Raw genomic sequence first — 17,423 nt, 5'->3', positions numbered from 1 at the left:
AGAGGCAGAGTTATCAATTTTCTCATGGCAGTTTCTATGGAGCTCGTCACTACAATACCTGAGTGCTTCAAATATTCATCACTTTCTTCCCACAGCACCTCTACGTGGTGAAGGGAAGATGTTATCCCATTACACAGAATGGGAGCTGAGTCAGAGAATGATTAAGGTCAAACATTCTGCTAATTTAGGGTGTTTAATTTCAGATGCCTGAAATCTGATTTTGTTGAGAGCAATTATCATAACTTTATATGGTTAAGTATAGCTCCTATCTAGTTCAATTGTAGCTAGGAATGTCTAGCACTTCTGAAAGTCAGAAAAGAAAAAGAAAGTTTAGAATCCAGACTCTTACATAGTGACTGTATTCAGCGAGCATTGGGCAAAAAAATGGGACAAATGGCAGCTGTTAAACCTGTGAAAAATTTGGCTAAGGGGATCACTCAGAACCACATGGAAACTAAAGCACAAGGGTGCTTTGGAGTGGCCTCATGACATCATTTAACCTCCTCAGCTATCAGAATATCTTTCTTGGTCCTTATACTCCATCTGATGCCATCAACTGAGCCTGAAGTCCTAGAGAGTAACATATCAGTATTGTCAGTATTAGACATATACATATCAGTATTAGACTCCAATAATATCAAAGATATTACTCTTCTTAAAGTCCTAAATAAGGCATTTTGGCTTCTTTCAAGCTTCCCAACATTTGGTTTTAACCTTATTTGCTTTTTTCTTTGGATAAGAGAGGTTGGGTTTGGGTGGGTATTTTCACTTACTTGTGCACATCTCCATTTATTGCTTGATAATGTATGGACATAATAGAAATAAAAGCAATACCTTGACTAGTTCATTAGAGACAAAGGGCTATCATACTTAATCGAGAAATACTTCTTAAAAACAGCATTTATTGGAGTTAACCAAGTGGCAGAATCCTTGTCTTTTGCAAAATACAGGACTGTCCAGCCAGCCCTATGCCACTAATATTGTTAGAGCCAAAGGGAAGGGGAAAGAGCACTTGGAGTATTTCAGGACAGAAACTATCTATAGCTTCAGATGCAGAATTTCCAGAAAGAACAAGAAACAGAGGGTGATGATGATTTCTTTGACTAATGACTTTTCCTCATCCCCACATATATATTTTTAACACACTACTTCTATTTTCAAGGGAAGGCTGCCTCTCCTCCAGCCTCCACACTTTCTCTAGGTCCTCCTGCCCTCATTAATTGTAGCTTATAGAAAATGCTGTCACTTTGCCATGCTATGAAAAGCAGAAAGAGAGAAATTTCAGGGATTTTCCTGAAAGACCTCATCATATTTCTCTTTCTCAGGCCAGCAATCCACAGAACCATCTGTCTAGGGGGACAGCTAAGAGCAGCACTGTCCACATGTCCCTCATGCCATTCCTATTTGCCCACTAAGGAATAACATATACTCTGCTCCTCAAGGGAAGCAAACACATTTGCAGGTTATAAAATAACTCCTGTCACTGCCAGTGACAGGAGACACTGAATTTTCTGGGAGAAAGGCTGATTCAGTGGAGAAAGCACTCAAGGCTTGGGAGGCGAGGGTTAAGCACTGGTCTGAGAGAGAGCTGGATCATCAATTTGTGCCTCTAACCTCTCCCTGCGAAAGGAGAAACACGAATTAAAGGTAAGTGTGCAGCATGCTATAGTTAGAACACTAAGCAAGCAACCAAAACAGTCTGTCCAGGCTTCATTAGCTGTGCCAGCATCCCAGGCACTGAGGTTAAATTCATTAACAGCTTTGAGGCACTTGGCTGCAGGAGGAGTAGGATCAGTGCATCCGACAGGCTCTTCTGGGGCTCATTTCATCCTGTCACTGCAAAGCACTGACCCACTGCACTTGGGTATTTTTTTGACACAAAGCAGCAGATATCATGAAATTCTTCTTCCTTCAGGAACAAATAACAAACCACTTCAAATTTAGAACCATCTGCAGGGGAAAGGAACTATTTTCTACTGTAGTGATGAGACATTTTTTGAGAGTGGTGCACCGATCTGTTTTTATTTCCCTGGTCAGTTATTACTTAAGCCAGTAGAAATCCTGTGAAAGCTGGAAAATGCTGCTTTTCCAAGGGGAGACATAGTGCCTAACACCTTTCTGGAAGCATTTTAGATTTACAACAGTGATTTCTTGCCCTCAGGTTCAGAGCTCATTGAATGCTGCCAGGCACAAGGATTTGTTTGATGATTTTCTTGATGGGCTCTTTGTCTGTGAATCTGTGTGTGCATACATGAGTAAGCATAATCAGTGTGCACATGATCTCCTGATGGATTATTAATATCCATGGCTGCTTGCTAGAGTCTGGTTTAGAAGGAGATCCTTTAGATGACTGTCAGATCTCTAGAAGTGCTCATAAAGACCCAAAGATCCAAGTGTGCTTGATCTCATTTAAAAGAATCCAAACCTGAGTAGCAGAATGGATGGATGAATAAATCATGGTTAACGTTCTCAAAATGCTTAAGCAATGTAGGACATGTCTACAAACTGCCTGAAGCCAGTGCTGACCCAAACTGTTTGTCCCCACAGCACTGATCATCAGTGCAATTCATGGGCTTGGAGCCTGAAATACAGGAGTAATATAGCCCTGGGCAAGCCTGTATTCTTCATTCCTGTATTAGCCTTCCCTTTCTGCCAAGTGTGGGTAATGTAGTTTACCTAAATCACTGAGATGTCAGAAAGAATATTTTTAAAAGCAATTCAAAGACATAAAACATGACAAATGTGTTAGGCATTATTATTATTATATGTGGAAAGAGCCATTTTAGCAACATACACCTTTCTGTAAGGAAGTCATCTTTAAATATATTTGAATCACATAACCCTATAATTAAAATTAATGTTCATTAATAATAAAACAGTTATTGTAGAGCATCTCTGGTCCCAAGGTCTTTCAGAGCCTCTTACATTCCAACTAAAAAAAGAAAACAAACTACATTCCATAACTAAAATGACCCTCCAGCTCCATTATTATCTCCTGGATGCAAAGGAAAAGACAAAACTCAACAGGATTATCTAATGTTTTCAAATCTGAGAAACTGCTACCTTTTCCTTCTCAATACTAACCCAAAGACCACCCTCAGTTTCCTGAACTAAATGCCACACAGCACTTCAAACGTGTTTGTTTCAAGTCTGCTATCTTTTCAGATATTTTCTAAAGACAACAGAGGGAAAAATAAATGACCAGTAATGACAAAAAGCTTTTAAAAAAACATCCTTTTTAAAAAGCAAGAAAAGTAAGCCTTCAAAGCCCATGCCTAAGCACCTGCATAATTGGCTGGGTTTCCAAGAGCACTGAGCTTTCAGTGGTCCCCAGTGAGACCAACAATAGCTTTTGGACTCTCAACAATTTATCACGACTCAACAATTTCTCCCCTGGGCATTATTTACCAACTATGTGGTATACAGAAAGTGGAGACATTTCAGGCTGTCATTTTTGGTTGGACTTGGACAACTAACTCTGTTAGGCTCCCCAAAAACAATATTTCCATTTGTTTTATTCCTGGATCTTACAGCAATTAAAAAAAAAAAACAAAACCAAACCAGACTTGATGTAAATGAACACTGCACACTAGGACCCAAATGCAAATGCTGTATCATGCTGGTAAAGGTTACATAAAGTAATGATTAATTAGTCTTTTTCCCTGCTCATGTTTTACTTGTCTGTCAACAAAAGGCAGTAGATGATTGCCTGGCTAAAATATGCATTATTTCCAGCTCTCTAATATCCCTGAAAAGCAAGCAGCAGTTCAATTTGCCAGCAATAATTTATTGTGTAGAATTAAAATTCTGCAAGCAGCCTCTTCTCATCTGTTACTTTCAACATCTCCCAGAACTATTTGATTTTCTTCCTGGGTTTTCATGTTAACTGGTCATCTCCTGCCAAAGCCCAGCTAGGTAAATAAGTCTCTGAAGCTTGTTGAGCAGTCCTTGCTGTATTTTATGCTCGCAGAGTGCATTTCACAACAAACAGAATCACATCATTCATCAGCACGATGCTGAATATAAGACAAAACTCAGGAGGATATTTGTCCCAAATGCTCTAAAAATATGAGGAGCTACCCCAGCTTTTTGAAAGCTAAATAATGTGGCCAGAATTTGAATCATTGCCCAAATGACAAAAAGAGTAAGTGGCTAGCAGGCACTGAAATCTGCTGCTAAAAATGGACAGCAGCCTTCTGTGCCACCCTCAGCCATCTGCCTGTGCCGCGGTGTCAGGGCAGGAGCAGGGATGCTGAGCCAGGCAGCACCCAGGGAAACAGCAGCCTCTGTCTCCAGACCCCTCTGCAAACCACCTCCCAGGCAGGGAGGAGGGGATCTGAGACACTAACCACAGCAGCAGCTCATTCTGCAAAAATCTTTCTACCTGTAAATCCATAATTCCTGCAGGCAAGGGTGACAGGTGGGTTTCATTTATTTATTTATTTATTTAAAAGAAAATAAATAGATAAATTTAGTCTCCTCCTAGTCTTCTCTTTTTTACCAAAATTACACAAAATGGACAGCAATGATTTTGTCAGTCTTGAGCTAAGAGTCTGGCTTAATATAAATTGTTTGTGTATCCTCTCCTTCCTCACAGGATATGAAAGAAAAAGGATAATGTAATAATAGTTCATATTTACAAGGACAGTCAGCACAAATGGAGAAGTGAATGCCACACCTTTTCCAGACAGATCTTCCCATTTGCATACTGCCAACACAACCAGTCTTGAAGAATCCCCTAACTGAAGCTGATCTGCTCTTGAGTTAGTTGTATTATCCACGTTGACAAATAATATACAGAATGCAGTTCAATAGTTTTTTTGTCATGGAGCCATGGCCTAATCGTAATTGAAGGCTTCTGTGATGGAAAGAAACTCTACAAGAAACTGTCAAGGCAATGAAAAGTAATGAAGTATAAACATCTGAGTGTCACCTCAATTCAGCCTCCTTGGAGCAACTGTCATCTCTTGTTTTAACAGCAGTTTCAGCAATGAAAATAAATAAAAGTTATGCATTGCACCTGATCAGCAGCCAACCACACAAAAGTACAAACAGCATTTGGTGAGTAGCTTACAACAGGCGAATTCCTGATTTTCTCTTTTGGAACAATATAAACCATTTACTCAAGAAATGGGCCAAGCAGAACAAAACATAGGCTCTGTGGATGTTGGAGACTGTGTTTCTTGCAACCCATAGGCAATTGTGAGCAAAAATGTAAGAGCCTGCTTGGAAATGAAGGAAAAATAATCTGGAATTTGGTTTAAAACATGTGTATCACAGCCTCCCTTAACACTAACTCCACAGTGAAAGAGCACACTCATTTAGATTCATTATAATCTCTCATTAAATTCTTCCTCAAACCTCTGCTACATCTATTCTTCTGCTCTGTGGGATTATGCACAATCTTCTATCGCAGTAGACCTTGCTGTAGCAACTTCTATGAAGAAAGAATTGATTCTTTCTCCAACTTTTTTTCATAAAGGCCAAAGAAAAATGACAAAAAAGTTATTTGGCAAACAAAAGCAAAGAGAAATAAGCTCTACTTGCAGTGAGAGGACTAGAAGTAGCATGAGCACACACCATCCCAATAGGATTCATTTAGGATCATATTTTTAGCCTCAAGTAGATACTTTATTTCTCATGTGTATTTTACATGGCCTGTTGAGCTCAATTACTTCATATCTTTGTGTACATAAAACAGTATTTCCAGAATGCTTTATTACAGAAGCAGCAACCAGCCAAGCCCTCTTGACTTTCCTAGAGCAAAATGGGGAAGAGATTCATTAGATTAATTTGGGGGGGTGTAATTAACTCCAATTGTATCGAAAGTTTCAGTTTTCAGATATTTTAAACCTCTGAGAATGAACCCAGAAATTTATCACATATTTGGGCAGCAGAAATGTTTTTAGAACAATGAGAGCTTTTTCTGATTTGGTAATTCCTGATCCCATAAAATCTGATCTCAGTCTTTTTTTGGCTTACATTTTAAAGTAGACACACACAAATTCTTAGGTAAAACTAGGTTTATGGTCCAACATACTCAATATGGAGCCATAGCATCCTAGAATGGTTTGGGTTGGAAGGACTTAGACCATTGAGCTTCTCACCCACCAACACTCCCAAATTCTTTTCCTCAGGGCTCCTCTCAAAGCCACCTGTCCCTGCCCTCCTTACAGCCCTGAGCCACAAGCTTTTAGCCAGCTCCCTCTCAATCCTGAGGCAGAGCTCCATCGAGATTTGAAAGGTTTCCCCAATATATTTTGAGTTGGATGATTTACTGGGAATATCCTTGCACAAATGAACTGCATTTTACAGGAAAACAACTATGCATCATAGTTTCAAACAGCTGTAATTTACAGCAGGGAGATCACTGAAGACTTAAAACCTGAGCTTAGCCTGTGACAGTAGCTGTGTGCTATTGATCACCAGAGTCTCTCTGGAATTCACACCAGGATGCTGAAGAACAAAAACAAAATTGCTCCCTTTTGGCATGACAGGCAGGATGACAATTTATTTACTGATAACACTGATTTACTCCCCAGATGCTAAGAGCATTATTTAACTGACTGGAGAAGTTCTAAAATTTATAGGAGCTTGCAGGAATTCTGGGAATCTACAGGAATTTATAGGAAGCACAGAATCTAGAATGGAGGTTTGGCAGGGAACCTATGAGGTCCCCAAGTGCATTCTGGTCACCTCCCACCTCCAGGTCAGGAGACTAGTGTGGACAGTATTTCCTCACAAGCCAGAGGATGGGAGCCAATGAGTGATAAATCTTCTGAAACAAATGATGAGGAACCCAGGCCTGCAACCTCATTCCAGTGTGTATACAAGCCTAATTTATATTGTGGTCCTAATCCTGAAGTCCATTCTCACAAAGAGCCCCATCAGATTTCCACACATCTGAGAACCTAAGAGAAATCTGACTTCTGGAAGAAGCATTTCTCCCCACAGTGACAGAAGAGCACACAAAACTGTTTATAATATCAGCTATTTCTATAACAAAAACCACATGAAAACAGAATGAGCCAGCTGGAATAAATCTGTTAGGTACAAGTTTGTTGCTCTTGTAGATTTAAAGCCTCAATTTTCTTCATAAGAGTTTTGAAGTTAGTGAAAGACAGTACAGGGGCCAGCTCATGCCTTGATGAAGTCAACAGACTTATTCTCAATTTGTCCACTCTTGCCAAACATCTTTAAATTCAGATACATACACTCTCCAGAATTCCTTAAAATTCTCTGTCTTACACATGGATGCTATCATCACCCAGCCCAGTATCAACACTGAATTCAACACATTTGAGTGAAAGACACCTCACAGACAACAACTCAGTCTCCTAATCTCCCAGAAGGACTTTGGAAAGCCCAGTTTGTAAACAAGGCACAAAACCAACAGGAGACACCATCTATTTCCTTGGTATTGCCCTCAAAGGTGTTATGGGTGGGAAGGTAACATTTCTCAAGTACAGGAGAATTATAACTATACTATGACTTGCAGTGGCAAAGTCAACCACCAATATAATCCATGTAAAACTATATGTTGCACCTTATGAGGAAAACTCCATGGAAAATAAATCAGTTTAATGCAACCGGACCCTCCAGTGATTAAACTCACAAAGATTAATCTCAAGTCCTCGTTAGATTCAATGGATCAGCATTCTCAGCAACATTTGTAAATTAACTTTTAAATCACAGATGAAAATGTGATTTAAACACATGAGAATTAGAAAAAGGAAGGTTGTTAGTATATTAGATTCAACTAAATTGTGAAGTGCCAGGGATTCTTAAGGAGAAGAAGAAAAGTTGAGAAACAAATTTCCTGCTAGAAGGACTAGTTAATGCTTAATACACTCAGTGCAATATCTACAGAATCTAAAATTTAGGTAATAAAAAAAAGGAGCTTCATTATACTTCTCCACCTTGAGCCATTTCTCCTTTTTCTCTAACACCACCGTATGTCATATAATAACTATGGTGAAGTTTTTCCTTACTAAATTCTTCAAGCTGCATCATCTGCTTTTCCATATATAATCCCATATATCTTCTCTCTCTCATTTTAATATGGGCTGAGTTTAAATGTTCTCCTTGTCCATCCTTGAATTTCTTTCTATCTCAGGCACAAGATACAAATTCATTTGAAAACAACCTGTTTGCTCCTGGCCATGAAAACAAAACCATATAAGTGTGAGGCTGTCAGCACACTTAAGCACAGTTACAACTTCATGTACCATTTGTTAATTCCCACAATCACATTAAGTATCAGAGCCCTTTTAACTCGACACAAAAAGAGTTGAGAGGTTGGTCACAGTGTGTGATTAAGCTAAATTAATGACCCAAAATGCATTCCCTATAATATCCTATTATATGTTTATTACAGTATCTCTGACAAGCTAAATTAACAATAAATTAAAGTTTAAGTTGGGATTTCACTTTTGACAATATCTTACTACAACTAAGTCTCAAATATGTGCATGTAACTATTGGGCTACAGACATAAGAGAAGGTAATGGAGTCAAAAACTGCAGACTAATTGCCTCAGATGAAGGCTTATTATCACTCCAATTTCAAGCTCAGCAGCAGTTAAGCGGCAATAGAAACTACTTTAGCCAAAGCATTGTGAAACTTTATGTAAAATTTACTTTTCTCTCTCTTATGGTGTTATAAACAATAAAAGGAACAGCCACTTGTTTTCAGACCAACAAAGGATGTAAGTTGAAGGGTTAAAAAAAAAGACAATTCAGTCTCCAGCTTTGCTGTTTTGCTACTTCATTCAAACTCATCCTCTTCCCCTTTCTAATGGTTTCTTGCATGATCTTTTTGTTTGCAAACTCAGCTTAACTCTTCATAAATATTTTCTTCAGTCTTTTTCATCCTCCTTTACCATGAGACACACTCAGGGCTTGAGACACACTCAGCTCAGAATTGTGTATTCATAAAGGTGCAATAAGGGTTTTCCCACCCTGGGATGGTGGTGAATGCTCACCAAAGAGCTGAAAGGGACACACCAAGTGTGAGGGAGCAGCAGATGACGATGTCTGGATGCTCCTGCTGCCTTGGTGACTCTCCAGAATCCCATTACTGACCCTCTCCATCCCAGCACACAACAACTCTAACAAAACTGCTCTATCCTCTGTCCAGGATCATCTGCATTTCAGCTTTTTTAAAGTGATATTTGAGACAGGGAAATGCCTTCCAACAGTGTTCCTCACTCACCAGCAAAACAAGATTGTTCCATCCTTTCACCAGCCTCCCCTGCCAAGGCCATTAGCCCAGAGGCACAGCCACGATGTTGGCACTGCAGGGTTATTGACAAGACAAGATCCCAAAGCAGAGCCCCTGTTATGCCTCTGTGAGCAGATGTTGTTCAGCAGTCTTGGACAAAACCCACTCTGAGAAATTATGGTCTATCTGCACTTTTCACCTGCAGTTTCTTTGACAAAATTGTGTCTCATAATAGTAATAGCCCTACATTGCTTGCCACTGAGCATTTATCATGCAGACAGCACACAGGTTGTCTCTCAAAAAAAAAGCTTCAGTCCAGCAGCAGGAAGGGCACAGATAAGCAGGGCACTCAGGGATGGGGAGTGCAAGGGACAATGAGAGAAGCAGAGCACTTTCCCTGGGCAAGAGGAAACCATTTCCTTCTTAATCATTTTCTTCTTCTTGTTCTTTTGGGAATGTTCTCCCTTGGCAAAGACAGCTGCTGCCTTTTCCCCACCACATCCCTCATACAGAGAAGCAGGCCATGTCTCTGGTTACTGTGTTATTTAAGTACTTATTTTGGAGGCAGGGTGTTTCTGAAGGGGAGCAGGGTGTCTGAGAGCTGGCAAAAATAAACCCCTTTTTGCTGCTTTGCTCAAGGCAGGCAGGTGAAGAGGTGCCTGAAGCTCCTTCCTCCACAATCATATTTAACCCCCAAATCCAATCCTGCTTCTGCTGTAATTCCCATAGCTAGTCCAGACAGTTAATAGCCAATCTCTAGCCCACTCACCATCTTCTCTTGCATGGATCACAGAAAAGTTAGGGTTGGAAGGGTCCTCTGAAGATCAACAATTTCCTTGATCTGTGAAGGATTTTCACCAGTGGTGGTGAGAAGTAGTTTTGTCCTCTCCACTACCATCACACTTAAGAGCGTCCAACAACTTCCACAAAAAAAACAATTTTCAAGGTTTTCTCTCTACAATTAGCAGACTCTAAACTTGACCTTGGCTTATCCCCTCAGCCTGACTTTCAGGAAGATGCTCTCCATCAGCCTGCCCAGCACCAAACTTCAGCTTCTGGCTTCCATTTCTGAAAGGTTTTGGTTTAACCTATGGCCATGCATATCCTTGGCTCATCATTACCCCATTTACATTTCCATTTAACCTCTCTGGCTCCTAATTATACTGCAGTATTTCTGTTGAAAAAAAATATTAATTAGTCCTTCTTGGAAAAGGTCTCTCTATTATGTGATGGAGAGCTGGAAGATGCATCTCCATCTTACCTTAAAGAATAAAATTGCTTCAAGTCCCCACAATCTTAGAATCAGATACAATCCTCAGATTCTGTGCATTATCTCTCTCTCATTTGCAAGTTTGCTTATAACTGTCTCAAGTCCTGACAGCATTTACCTTTATCTTGATATTTTCCTGCTGAAATTCTTATTCATATCTAAACCTTCAGAATGAGTTTTAACTCTCAGGTTTTCTCCTGTGACCCTTTCCCTACATTCCCCAAACATCAAGGAGTGCATCTCACTGATATCTCAGGTACTTGTGCTGCCCTGAGTTACTACAGTATCTCAGAACTCCATATTTCATATTCTTACCCTCAGGAGAGTCCCAGATATTTTTTTTTCCTCCAATTTTAGGTGACAGGACTATCTCAGCAGAAGAGAAACTGCTGACTGCCACTGAGGACCCAACACTCTTGCTCAAAGCCACAGTGGAAGTCTGCACACAAGAAGGACTAAGTTCCACACTCCACCCACCGAATTGTCATTCGAAGCCAACTTATAACCCCACTCAAAATTTGTTATTAAATCAGAAATTCATACTAACTTGTCTTTCCATTCTTGAGGACATTCACTGGTTTCAAATACAGGTCCCTCTCCAAATTTGTGTTTAACAATGGTTTCAAACTCGCTGAATGCACTCCTCTGACTGTTAGTTCTTCACATCTTGACATCTGCAGCAGCCCTTTGGAGGAGTGCACACAGCTTTCCTGGTCTTTGCTGCTGGCTCTCTCCTTTCTCTGATTCTATTTCATTTACTTAAATCCCACTTAAGAATCAGAGTGGGCAGAACAGAATGTTGAAAAAAAAAAAGATGAAAGGAAAGAAAGTGGACAAAAGATCAAAAAATGTGAATGTAAAACACACAGAATATACTACATAAAAAGATAGATATTGCTGTACTCTACGTAATTTTAAAAGTGCTGCCTTCTCTCACATCATCCAAAGCGACCATGATTCACCACAACTTAATGCAGGGTAAAGATCACAAAGAAGCAGCATTAAAGACATAAGAACTGAAAGCAGGTAAAACCATTGTTCATGAAATGCCTGCAGCAATGCACAGCACGGCTAATGGACCACAACTGGAATGACACATCGAATTCTCTCAGAATCTTCTGGCATTCAAACACATCCCCATGACCTCAGGTAACTGGTGAGCTTCAGAGACAGATTACCTTGTCTTTACCCAACAGCAAAAGGGAGATTTAATGATGAAGAATGCAACACTAGGTACCTCTGCCAGGAACAGAGGGAGCAGCTGTACCAAGGACAGAGTCAGAGCACATCCCACCTGGTCAAGGTATAAAGAGCATGTAAAATCTACACTATCTCAGGCAGCATCCTGTGGAAAAGTATGAACTTTAGAGGCTGAGGCCTTCCAGAGACCTCCCAGAAGCACTTCCATTTCAGCACTGGATACTGAAAAGGCTTTTCTGCAGTCTCCTCTTTTTGAGATTCCAGTTTTGCTCCTTTCCACCTCTGTTTTCCCCTCCCCATCACTTAGGTGCCTGCATTGCTGGTGGTACTAACAGCTTGAAAAGACTGCCAGTTTGATGCAATTCCATGTTCTTGAATACAGTGTTCTTGGGAGTGCTATTATGGAAATTTAATCTCTTGAATAGAGCAGATACCATTAACAGAATGAAACAAATGTTCCCTATGAGTTCCTGGAGAAATCCTATGTTGGGTCTACAATAAGACATGTAATTTAAAGAGTTGTTATAAAAAAAAGAGAAAGTATTCTTTCATATGAAGAATTTTATTTTTAAAAAATTATGCCCTTTAACAGCAAATATTAGACAGCTTCATTAAAACTAAAGAAACTTATTCTTTTCTATGCGAATCAGAGCTTTCTCTTTTTTCCCTTCTCTTTGGCAGACACCTTCCCAAAGTGAGCATTGCTGCTGATTTCTGCACAGCTGTAATAACCTGAGCTAGAATTCTGCCACAAGAACAAGGGATTCTCACAAGCAGGAGCTCACCTTTGGCATGTGACAGTTTCCAGCTCCAGCCAGGAACGGAGGAGCTCTGCCATCACAAATCCCTGAGAAAACACACCAAATTAGCTCATCTCCCAAGAGACTCACTCCCACCTGTTCAACAGCTCCAGACCAGGCTCCTTTCAGCCCAGGGGTGCATCTGGGCACCTCAGAGGTATTTCGTGGTGCTCTTCAATCCCTCTGCATGGATTCTGTGCCATTGGGATGCTGCAGTGGGGAGTCTGACTGCCAGCTAATGGCTCTGTGAATCAGGGCTTTCTTGTGAATTCACAGCTCAATCTGCTTACAAACATTCAGTTGCAATGTGTAACTTCCAGCCTTGCTGAAAAAGAAAGAGGATTCAGCAGTACTCTTCGTGATCTAGTGCTCAACAGGGATGCTATCGACAAACAAAAGGGCAAAATCTCTTCTTTATTTCAAGAGATAAAATTCAAAACTTATAATTCATGCCTGAACCTGCTGCACACTACTGCCTGTTTACAATGTGCAAGGATCCTGCACTCTTTGGGCATAATTTGTATTGCTCATGTGCTGTAAGGAGGCTTTGTTGTCACGGAGAATCAGGATCATGGCATTTCTTCATGCAAAGCATGTAGAACCAACCAAGACATTTGCTACCCAGGGGCAGTGATTAGAAAATCACTAGAAAATCATTAGAAATTAGACAGCAGCCGAGTGAGCAGAGAAGATCTGGAACGATTTTAAGTCACACCTCACAGGAAAAAAAAAACCAACATATATACATATATTTATGAACATCTTTGGATACAGGAATGTAGCTCACACGAAGTTACATTTATTTGACTGCATCTCTCCTACTGAAGACATATTGGGGCACTTCTAGTGCTTTTGTTCATTTCAGAAATGCACTTTTGGCCAAATCTCTCAGCTGTACCCTTCTACCATGCTCTCACTCACATTTTATAGTAGTCAGACTCCAGAAACTGCCTTCATTTCAGATGGTACTAAGTGAGAAGATGCTGAACAGCCACTAAAGGACATTCACATCAGTCTGGAATGAGTTTGAAATGACCCCCCCATTTCAAAATGTGTGTTTGGGACCTCAATACCATCTCCCTGACTCTCATAGGGTGAGTCCACACTGCTTCCCAATGTGAGCATACCCACATTTTTTAGTTTAATCTACTCTAGGAATGAAGTAACAGCACAGGACTCAGCTCACAATGTTTGAGGATACTTGTGACCTTGCAGGACAAGAGCAGAGCACACAGGGATTGACACCCCTTGGTACAGAAATCCCAGAATTACCTGAATTATAACAACATAGGGGGAATGCCCTCATAATGCAGCTGAAGTGCACACTTATTTTCTTATTTGGATAAAGTTACTCAAATATAAGCACATTTCAGCATAGTATATTTGATACTCCAGCTGTACTCACTCCTCAAGATACTACAGGCTATTTCTGTGAAGCAGAGTGGCAGGGGAACATTAGCAGCATGAAATATTAATCCTTCCATCATTTCATTCCTGAGTCTGGCCTAGGTTTTCCAAGTGAAATATGTTCTTTTTCCACTTGAGGACACAACACCTCTTACTTGGAAATCCAGCTGTTCTGTAAAATTTGGAATTGATTACCTTAATGACAGCTAATAGGCAGAACTGTTCTATTGATCTGATCCTACTCCTCCACAGACCCCACTTCAATAAGGCAGCCCTCAAGCTATTTTGTCTCCTCACTTATTTTTTGGGTTTTTCACATGGAGTTCCATGCAGTCATTAATAACCTTGTCTAGGACACGAGCACATTTCAGAGCAGGATCTTGTTCCCCATAAGCCCATGACAGTTCTTCTCTACACAGCAAAAGAAATGAGAACAATCCTTTATTCTCAGTGTTCAAATACCCAATTAACCAATCAACCCTTTAAATATGTTTTATAAAAAGTGCTCTTTGAGAATCTGTGATCCTGTTATCCTTGATATGCTGACTCACTTTTTAAAATATTTAAAAGTCTCATTTTAGCATTATGCCTGTTATCACATTTTCATTAAAAAATCAGCCTCCTTATCCTTATATATGACTGCAGAGCTATTTGCATTCCCAAAGGCCATAAAAAGTAACAAGAATCAGGCTAAATTAAGATAACAAATTTACAGGCTTATGTTAAACCACAAAGATCTTCAGCCCGTGTAAATAGATAAAGCACATTGTCAGAGTACTTGACCTGCTGTTGCTATTTTCTCCTCCTTTTTAATGGAAAAACGTTTTAATGGCATATCCACACACCCAGGGAGAACAAGATTCTCCAGTCCTCTTGAGCCAGATCCTGAGTCTATCAGCATCTGCAGGCTTTGCCATGGACTTCTGAGCCCTGGGTCTAGCAGCAAGCCAGCTGTGATAATCGTGCTCTGCTCAGTGTCCAACTCCAGCCTTGAACAAGAAACCCCAGCTGTGCCAGGAGCAGCCAAGTGCACAGAGGCAACCACATCCAACTCACATCTTGATCAAGCAATCACAGCCTGACAGTAACAGACAGCATTACTTATCACTTACAGAATGTTTTCTGTACGTGATGTCCAAAAGACTTGGAGTTCAGACTCATGAGACAGATAAGCAAGGAGATAAATGATTGGAATTCTGAGTAGTTTAACTGGAGTGGAAGGAGAGCAGCAGTGCTTATCGGAAAGAAATTGTATGGAAGCATTTTTAATTACCTAAGGAAGAAAGGGATTGCCTGCCTTCAGCAGCTAAGGCAGTGCATTGCTTATCTCCACATCCCAATCATTTTCTAATTATTATCATTTTTGTAAATCTCAAGACAGAACATGACTTCATTTCCATATAGACACATGAGTCTAAAGTAGATTTTTAAATTTATGCCTGCAAAGCTTCTGCAGATGTTTTCAAACTTTCCCCACCCTGTTCCTGCAGTGTCTTTTCGTGCCCAGCTTCTGTTTGGGTTAGCATGGTAGGACACAGCACAGATTTAAGCCAACTGTGTCACTTGCTTGCCTCTGGATCCAGGGAATGTCACAGCAAGGAGCACAGAAAAGGGATGGTCAAAATCTCTTACGACAGCAGCAGCTGCTACTGAAAAAGACTCAGTCTTCTACAGCCAGACCTGCACTTTGCCTTCAGTTTTCCTCCAGGCTACATTTTTCAGCTTCCTGATCACTTTTAAGCAGGAAAAAAACCCTCAGTAATTCTTGATATGCACAAGCCTGGAAATAGAATTTCAGCTAGAAATAGAATTTGAATAGAGCCTTTTTTCAGTTATGAACAGTTTTAGATAAAATAAGGATTTAGATCTGCTTTTGGTGTTGGAAGATAAAAGTGCACTCAAATCAATAGACAGAGATTGGATTCAACCCCCTGCTGTCAAGCCATTTTGCTAATAATGTATTGTGAAAACAATAAGAGAAATGATGGGAGTGAGCAAAGTTGCTCACAGACTCAGACATTAATATTCATCAATATGATTGATATTTATATATTCTTGATATTTCTATTTCATGCTCACTCTAGGGCAGAGCTGAGAGAGAATGTACTTCCAGAATATTTAAGTGTACCATACGGGTATAATTGCAATTCAGTCAGTTATAGAATATCCTCAATCAAGATTCTGCATAATACTAAAGACCTATTCTGAGCATCTTATAATTCATGCAGGAAGACCAAAGTAGCAAAGACATGGCATGCCAACAGCCAAATGGCATTAGACAGGTGACAGTACTTGAAACAAAAACACCTCTCCTTTGCAAAAAGGCAACATATACTTCTTGACTTAAGAAACCCAACACTTTTACACAGCTTTAAGGAGTGGACAGCCCCACAGCCCTCCTTGTTCAGAAAAGGCACTTATGAAAACATCTGCCTCCCAGAAACACAGGTAGACTCATTTTAACCTGCAGCAAAAAGTGACAAAAATACACATTCCAAAAGCATTGGACAGAGAAGTAAAGTCCAACAGATGCAGGGTTAGATGAAGGCACAGTTTCTTTACCCCGAGTATCAAAGTTGTTACCTTCTTGTTTTCACTGAACAATTGAGCCTGTTTTGGTCATTAGTAAAATGTCACCCTGAAAATGCAGATTATGTGATGCTATTTGTGGTGCTTAGTGTTTTCCCATGATTTTCCCTTCCTTAAAATAAAGTATCAAGAAAAAAAAAAAGAAAAGAAAAAAACAATATGTGAAGCTCTCAGCCTATCAAGCCAGGAACAACTATTTTAAGAATTAATTTGTGCCCTGAGAGATCTGTTTAAATTATCCTCCTGTGCTGTCCTAACCAAAAATTAAAGTGGAGAACTTCCAACATCTTAAGGAGATGAGGGAAATTGAAGACCTGGAGTGTCCAGGCTCCACCGTAATCCCCCAGGCAAAACCCAGCGTGGGGAGGGCAAGGTGGGGATGAGGAGAATGGAGATGTTGATCTGCCAGTGCCCCTGGAGCCCAGGAAGCTTCACCAGCCTCAGCTGGAGCTCTGAGATCGCAACCAGACTTCCCCTTTTGCCACCACTTTTTAACGATGCCCATCCTTTTCAGCTGAGCATTCATCCCTTTTTCTCTGCCACCCTCTGCTTTTTTGACAGGGAAAGTTTTGATTTCATTCCGTCCTGGTAAGTGCAGGCAGAGAGGAATATCCTCCAAAATACAGGTTTGACAGAGAAAATGAAGTCTTTAACTTTCTGCCTCTACAGAAACACATAAAGCACCCACCAAGAGGAATAAATTAATCGAGTTCAGATGTGGTTTGAGCACAGCAATTTCCCCCAAAGCCAGTGGGAGTTATACCTACTTGCAGCTGCTTTTTGCCCCCCCTGCCAGCCCTGCTTGCTCATGCACAGCCTGAGCACATGCTGTACCCTGAAGTGCCCCTCCAAGACAATGCCAGGCAAGAAAAATTCACCCACAGTGCATAACAAAGTGAGAAGCTGAACCCCACTTCTACAATTTTCTATCTGTC

At 40.4% G+C, this 17,423-nt stretch overlaps 1 protein-coding gene across 5 annotated transcripts in view; it reads right to left on the bottom strand.

The window, feature by feature from the left end:
- DPP6 (dipeptidyl peptidase like 6) overlaps positions 1–17,423 on the bottom strand; it is a 526,589-nt gene that overhangs the window by 222,799 nt on the left and 286,367 nt on the right. The window lies entirely within an intron of this gene.

This window comes from Lichenostomus cassidix, chromosome 2 (genome assembly GCF_008360975.1).
Source record: "Lichenostomus cassidix isolate B80296 chromosome 2, HeHo_3.0, whole genome shotgun sequence".
NCBI lineage: Eukaryota > Metazoa > Chordata > Aves > Passeriformes > Meliphagidae > Lichenostomus > Lichenostomus cassidix.
This window is presented reverse-complemented; position numbering and strand designations above follow the sequence as displayed.